General features: G+C 55.9%; 2 non-coding genes and 1 pseudogene across 2 annotated transcripts; all 3 read right to left on the reverse strand.

The window, feature by feature from the left end:
• The window catches only part of LOC142794982 (large subunit ribosomal RNA), a 5151-nt pseudogene extending 3130 nt beyond the window's left edge, over positions 1-2021 (reverse strand).
• Positions 2022-3175: 1154 nt separating this feature from the next.
• On the reverse strand, positions 3176-3328 carry LOC142794985 (5.8S ribosomal RNA). The gene has a single exon (XR_012892674.1). It is a non-coding gene; the product is annotated as a 5.8S ribosomal RNA (ribosomal RNA).
• A 1719-nt stretch (positions 3329-5047) lies between these two features.
• On the reverse strand, positions 5048-6862 carry LOC142794980 (small subunit ribosomal RNA). Its single transcript, XR_012892670.1, has one exon. It is a non-coding gene; the product is annotated as a small subunit ribosomal RNA (ribosomal RNA).
• Positions 6863-7565: the final 703 nt, after the last annotated feature.

Here is a 7565-nt window from a genome sequence, read left to right on the forward strand (position 1 = left end):
TCGCCGCAAACCACGATAGCGCCTCCGCGGGAGAATAGCCCCGCTCGCAGAGGCTTCTCGCCGGCCAACCCGCCGCCGCGGGACCAACCCGGACAGCAAAGTCAAAGTCAAAGTCAAAGTTTATTTCACCAGAGAAATTCTGGATGGGCTTCAGGGATAAAAGCTGCTCGAGGCAGCTTGACTTGGTCCCTGAAGACCCTTTACAATTGGCAGCATACGACGTTAACAGTACAAAATGGGCTTGTAAGATCATACGTAAATATACATGAGTAATATTGTAAAAATTGCAGTTTGAATTACATCAAGCAATAACAATAGCATACAGAGAGTCAAAATGAGATTATGCATTTAAACGTTTAGTACAGCATAAACAACTTTGTAATACAGAAAGGTACAGAAAGTATAGAAATTTTACGGAATAGCAATATCGCGTAATGATCAAACACAGAATATTGAAAATAGAAGAATGCGGTATGACAAGATAAGCTAAAGTTTGCATAGTCAAGACATATCAATGCGAGGGCTACAACATAGACGTAAAAAATTCACGCAACTGCCGGTGTGTAGCAGTAGTAAGTTCGGTATATTCATTTAGGATAGATGGCAAATTATAGTGCAATGCTTGTAAGTTGTATGTTGTTCGGTAATGAGGAACAAACCACGCTAAAGTATGTCTCGTACTTATGGTAGTGTCATTAAGTTTTAGGTGGGATATAGTTTCCAGGAATTTTTTATAAGTGTCGGAAAAGTAGAAAGCTTGTAAGACCCGAAATTTGTATAAGTGCTGAACCCGCATGACAGTGTATTCTTGAAAGACTGTTCTAGTTGAGGCCAGGTAGGGAATATCTGCAATATGTCGGAGAATCTTCTTTTGCAGAAGCAAGATTTTATTTAGGTTCTGTTTAGTTGTGGTGATCCAAACCAGGTTGCAGTAGTTGAGGTGGGATGCGAAGAGCGCGTAGTATATTTGAAGCTTTACCTTTGTCGGGAGCAAGCGTTGACATCGTGATAATGCTCCAGTAGTTGATGACAGTCTCCTACATAGCTCTTCTACATGCGAGTTCCAACTAAGGTGAGAGGAAAAAGTAACTCCGAGTATCTTGTGTTCGTCTACCACAGCAATGTTTTGACCTTCATATGAAATTGGGTTTAATAGTTGAACTGTTTTGCTTCTTGCATGAAATATAACAATTTTATATAACAAGCAGGAGACGACAAGCTTGCCCAGCGGGTTCTCCGCTCCGTTTCCGGAGGGCGTCATCGTTCGGGCCTCCCGACAACCGGGAGAAGCCCATGGGGCCTGGACGGGGTGACGAACTTTTCGTGCACGGCGTGGTATAACTCCCGCGTGCCGTCTCCGAAGAGACGGGCAGGTCACCTCCACTGCCGGACTCAAAGTCGTGCTTGTTCCCTTTGACCCGCGTCCGTCGCGGCGTCCTACCGGCGGTGGGAAGTGCGCACCCCGGAGACCGCGTCTGCGTGCCAGCAGCCGGAACAGTCCCCCGAAGGGGACCGTTTACCTGACGCCGCCGGCTCCGCGATCGTCCGGAGACTGAATCCCACCGCTTTCGAGCTTCGAGGGCCCACCCGTTTTACTCTAAGCGGTTTCACGTACTCTTGAACTCTCTCTTCAAAGTTCTTTTCAACTTTCCCTCACGGTACTTGTGAACTATCGGTCTCTCGGTCGTATTTAGCCTTAGATGGAGTTTACCACCCACTTAGGGCTGCACTCTCAAGCAACCCGACTCACGGGAGGCTCCATCCCGGGCGCGCAACGGCGGAGACGGGCCTGGCACCCACTCTGGGACAAGCCCCTGTCAGGGGGACTTGCACCGTCGCAAACACCCGAGAACGTCGCCTCCCATACACCACATTTCCCGACCGCCTGCAAGGACGGGGGATTCGGTGCTGGGCTCGGTCCCGTTTCGCTCGCAGCTACTCGGGGAATCCCTGTTGGTTTCTTTTCCTCCGCTTAGTGATATGCTTAAATTCAGCGGGTTGTCTCGCCTGATCTGAGGTCGACAGCGGATACATTCGCTTCCATCAACTTCCTGCACGACCGCGTGCGCTCGCCCTACCAAGTGCGCCCGCAACCCTGTACAGGGCCACTTCTTCACAAGGCTGGCAATCGGCTTCCCCGCTGCACGCGTGCGGCGCACAACCGGTGTGACGTGGAAGTGACGGGACACGTTCGTAAACCCATCGCGAACCGAGTACGACGCCCTACCAAGTGCGCCCGCAACCCTGTACAGGGTCACATCTTCACAAGGCTGGCAAGCGGCATTCCGCTGCGCGCGTGCGTCGTCCGAGCAGTTGCGTGATAAACGACCGTGTCGAAAGCCCAAACACCGCCGAGGCCAGTCGCCGCCGCCGCAAGGGCAGCCACGCAGCCTGGCGAGAGGCATCGTCTCGTGTAGCGTCGCCCCCGCCCCAACTGGAGTGGCCCAGTTTTTTGAACGGGACGGGAACTGCGAAGCACTTAGACCGACGGCGGACTACGACGAGAACGCCTTAAGCTTCGCCAACGTTTCGCCAACTCGTGCGGGAGACTTTTTCCGCTTCGCGGCAAGTCGTCGCGCCGTGCTCTCCGCATCAACCGCGTACGCAGCGAACCGCAAACGTCGGGCGCAGCCTCCTCACCTCCCTGCGCTTTGCGCGCGAACGTTCCCTGTTCGCGCGGCAAAGCCTGGAGGAGGCACGGCCCCGCAGCGTGTTCGAGCGCCCGGTCTACGGGACACCCTGCTTACTTCGAGGGCAACAAGCGCAACGCAAGGCTGCGATCTCGCGCACTTTGCGCACGGCTGGAGAAGCTTTGCTGGCCGGCTTTCGCTCCTCGTGTTTACCGTGCGTTAAAGTTGCGCGTCCGTGGCTCTCGCAGCTCTTGCGCGCCCGGTCGCAGAGAGGAGTACGCAACCTCGACCGCACTTTCCCTGCAGGCTTCCTTCCGACTCGAAGTCCTGCGGCGGTCTCAACGAGGTGCCACATCCTCAATGCAGTCGGTCGCCCCCGTTTCGGTTGGGCTCTGGCACGACGGTCGCCACCGTCTCGCCCTTGAGTGGCCGCTGTTGGCGCTCGCTGTGAGGTGTTCAGCGTGCTGTCCGTGTTGCCGACGCGGTCAAAACGAGTCGACGGCTCACGTTCCCTTGTGCGCCGAAGGCTCTCTTGATATGTGATCCGACCCTCAGACAGACGAAGCCAAGGGAAGACCCAAGGCCGCAATGTGCGTTCAAAGAATCAGTGCTCAGTGTGTCCTGCAATTCACACCAAGTCTCGCAGCTGGCTGCGTTCTTCATCGACCCGAGAACCGAGTGATCCACCGCTTAGAGTCGTGAAAAAGTGTTTGTTCAATTCCGTACAGTCAAAACCAAACGTTTCTGGCACTCGGCCAAACAGTGGCCAAGAAGGGCGCTTTTCAGCGCACGCTTGGACTCCAAAACTCTGCCGCGCCTTTTTCGGCTGCCGCAAATCGAGCAAACGGTGTGTTTCGGACGGCGTTTCGCTTCCGCTACTTGCGAGTGCTTTCGTGGTCCACCCCTCTATAAATACTCGGGAGGCGTCGAAGCCGGTTCTCCAAGCCGGACCCGTAGGTATCGTTGTGTGCTCGCTCTCATTGGCCCGCCTAACCAGAAAATGCCTGCGGTACACCCATTTGGATAAGAGTGCACGCAGATGCGGGCCTCGACGGCTACACATTTCCTCGGGCGGCCGCCTCCCGGCCTCCGTGGAGCGCGGGATGCACGGTCCCATCGACAAGCCTCTCCCGTTTTTACCGTGGCGTCGCGGTTCACCACGGCGGGCGGGTCGGTCTCCTCCGCATAAAAAGGGGGACCCCCGCTTTTTGTTCCACGAAATCGCACAAGCTTTTTTCGCATCCACGGTTTGCCACCGCACACCAAAATGCCGATCCGGCTGCCTACTTTAGCCAACAGGTGGAGCCAGGCGCGCCGTACTTGCGCGGCACTTCCCACGTCCACCGAAGTCGGTGCCAAGGACCACTTTCGGCGCCGGAGCCGCGTACGAGCCTACTCGAGGCGGAAGAACGAAGCCAGCAAGGGCCTGGCCGCAAGTGCGTTCAATTGTCGGGACGTCCAAGTCCCTCGTTCTTCCGTGCTTCCTCTTTCGGCAAGTCGTTGCGGCACCTTCCCAAAGCGCGCAGACCCGCTAATCGCGACGAGCGCGACGTGGCCGTGCCGCCTTTCCCTCGGCAGCAAGCAAAACGCCTGGCAACGTCGACGCTCCCCTAACCGCGATCTCGCACCGTGTTTCGTGTGGCGAATTCAAAAGCCGGCCGGCGCTGCTGCAACCATTACGGTCGGTACGCATACGCCGCGGAGGGCGGGACGGTCATCGGAGCGTGCGGTTCCTCCATCGAGTACTGCGCACCTCGGCCGTCGCATCGCCGTGCCATGACCGGCCGCGCGTCAACGCGAACCGGTGCCAGCGAGATCCCTCGCCTGCAAGAACCGACCGGCAGCCTCCGTCACCCGAGGACGCGGAGGCGCTTGCCGCGGACGGCGGGACGGTATGCACTGGTGCACAGCGGACCCGTCACATCGCCAGTTCCTTGACCGACCGCCGACGCTTGTGCCGTTCCTCTCGTACTTGGCAGTCGCCGCGCGATTGTCGGGTCTCGTTCTTGCACGCTCGAACGGTCGGGAGGGCACTCGGCTGGCGTTTCGGGAACGCGCAGCCTCGCCTTCTACCGACGTAACCACGACTCGCCGTTCGCGCTCCGCCGCTCCTGTTTACAGTACTAGGCGGTCCCGCAGCGGTCGGGTCGCGCATTTCGAGCGCTTCGAGCCACGGTGCAGTGGCGGGTCGAAAGCCGACCTATGAGTGCGTTGCGCCGTTTGTACCCGCGTCCGCCACCTGGCCGACCGTCCAAGGTCGCGGTGTTGGCGTCCGCTGGGCGCAACAATTTGTCACGGGGTGCCGCTCCACATTCAGGCAGCCCCGTGGGGAAAAGCCGACCCCGCGTCCAAACGGGGTCAGCGGCAGAAAGTGTCGGGCGCAGACGCAGCTGAGGCGCTCACCCTTCACAATCCGTTAATGATCCTTCCGCAGGTTCACCTACGGAAACCTTGTTACGACTTTTACTTCCTCTAAATGATCAAGTTTGGTCATCTTTCCAACAGACCGGCGCAACCGAAAGGCCGCGCCGGACATCGGTCCGAAGACCTCACTAAATCATTCAATCGGTAGTAGCGACGGGCGGTGTGTACAAAGGGCAGGGACGTAATCAACGCGAGCTTATGACTCGCGCTTACTGGGAATTCCTCGTTCAAGGGGAACAATTGCAAGCCCCTATCCCAATCACGAAAGAAGTTCCACGGGTTACCCAGTCTTTTCAGACAGGGATAAAGACACGCTGCTTCCTTCAGTGTAGCGCGCGTGCGGCCCCGGACATCTAAGGGCATCACAGACCTGTTATTGCTCTGTTTCGTGCGGCTAGGAGCCGCTTGTCCCTCTAAGAAGGTTGTAAGGTGCTGGGAACCCCGCACCTATTTAATAGGCTAGAGTCTCGTTCGTTATCGGAATTAACCAGACAAATCGCTCCACCAACTAAGAACGGCCATGCACCACCATCCACCGAATCAAGAAAGAGCTCTCAATCTGTCAATCCTCCCAGTGTCCGGGCCGGGTAAGTTTTCCCGTGTTGAGTCAAATTAAGCCGCAGGCTCCACTCCTGGTGGTGCCCTTCCGTCAATTCCTTTAAGTTTCAGCTTTGCAACCATACTTCCCCCGGAACCCAAATACTTTGGTTTCCCGGAAGCTGCCCGCCGAGTCATTTGAGTAACTCAGGCGGATCGCTGGTTGGCATCGTTTATGGTCAGAACTAGGGCGGTATCTGATCGCCTTCGAACCTCTGACTTTCGTTCTTGATCAATGAAAACATTCTTGGCAAATGCTTTCGCAGTAGTTCGTCTTGCGACGGTCCAAGAATTTCACCTCTAGCGCCGCAATACGAATGCCCCCGTCCGTCCCTCTTAATCATTACCTCGTATTCCAAAAACCAACAGAACAGAAACGAGGTCTTGTTCTATTATTCCATGCAAGTTTATTCAGGCGACTCGCCTGCGTTGAGCACTCTAATTTTTTCAAAGTAAAAGCACCGGCCATCTCGAGGCACACAATGAAGTGCACCAAGAAAGAACCGGCATGATGTTCAGTCCGAGCCGTCGCATCGGGTAGATGCACTACTCGTCTGGAACTGAGATCCAACTACGAGCTTTTTAACCGCAGCAGCTTTAGTATACGCTATTGGAGCTGGAATTACCGCGGCTGCTGGCACCAGACTTGCCCTCCAATTGATCCTCGTTAAAGGATTTAGAGTGTACTCATTTCAATTACGGGGCCTCAAAAGAGTCCCGTATTGTTATTTTTCGTCACTACCTCCCCGTGCCGGGAGTGGGTAATTTGCGCGCCTGCTGCCTTCCTTGGATGTGGTAGCCGTTTCTCAGGCTTCCTCTCCGGAATCGAACCCTGATTCTCCGTTACCCGTAACAACCATGGTAAGCAAGTAACCTACCATCGAAAGTTGATAAGGCAGACACTTGAAAGAAACGTCGCCGGCTCGTGGCCATGCGATCAGCACAAAGTTATCCAGAGTCACCACACAATACGGGCCGAAACCCGATCGATCTTGGTCTAATAAAAGCACCCGTTACCCAAAGGGCTCCAGGCTCACTGCATGTATTAGCTCTAGAATTGCCACAGTTATCCAAGTAGGAAGAAACGATCTAAGGAACCATAACTGATTTAATGAGCCATTCGCGGTTTCGCCTTATTTCGGCATGTACTTAGACATGCATGGCTTAATCTTTGAGACAAGCATATGATTACTGGCAGGATCAACCAGGTAATCGTTCGACTGCGCGTCCGTCCTCGCCCTCGGCGGGCCGGACGCAGTCTGTGTGCGGCGGAGGCCACCTTCAGGCGCCCCAACACGCTTATTTTGCACTCCGAGATGACGGCGTTCGAGCTCGCTACGGCACAACCTTCCCGAAAGACGAGTGGGAGCCGTGCGGCAAGAAGCACGTTCATGCTCGCTCTTTTTCGTTGCATCGACTCGGTCGCGCCGTGCGGGTTGCCCAAGCCCGCTGCACTGTCGGTGGACCGGCCGGAACTAGCAACGGAGCCGAGACTGCAAAGCCGCCAGACGACGGGTCACGCCCGCGTCTTCGGCGCTTTCGCATCTGAATCGCCCGAGGACGACACGGAACACACCTCGATATCGTGGTAAAACGGCACCGTCCGACAACCAGCCCCTAACGCATCAAGCGGATGAGGCTGCAGACGACTGCCGTGGATTCCCCTGGAGCAGACCCGAGGACACGCTTGACGAGGCCGAAGCCCGCCGCATATCAGACACCCGGTCGCTTTCGCGTACGCCGCTCACGAGAACCCCCACATAATAGCAGCGATAAGTACCCAGACCTCCTTGGGCCCTAATACGAGCGTACTCGAGAAAATTTCACCGCGGGTGTGCCCCGAAACGTGTGGCATGTTGAGCGTGCCACAAGTCTACGTCGCTCTCAAACCCGCCGAGGTCGTAGAATTTGCGA

The sequence above is a fragment of the Rhipicephalus microplus genome, unplaced genomic scaffold, assembly GCF_043290135.1.
Source record: "Rhipicephalus microplus isolate Deutch F79 unplaced genomic scaffold, USDA_Rmic scaffold_518, whole genome shotgun sequence".
Taxonomy (NCBI): Eukaryota; Metazoa; Arthropoda; class Arachnida; order Ixodida; family Ixodidae; genus Rhipicephalus; species Rhipicephalus microplus.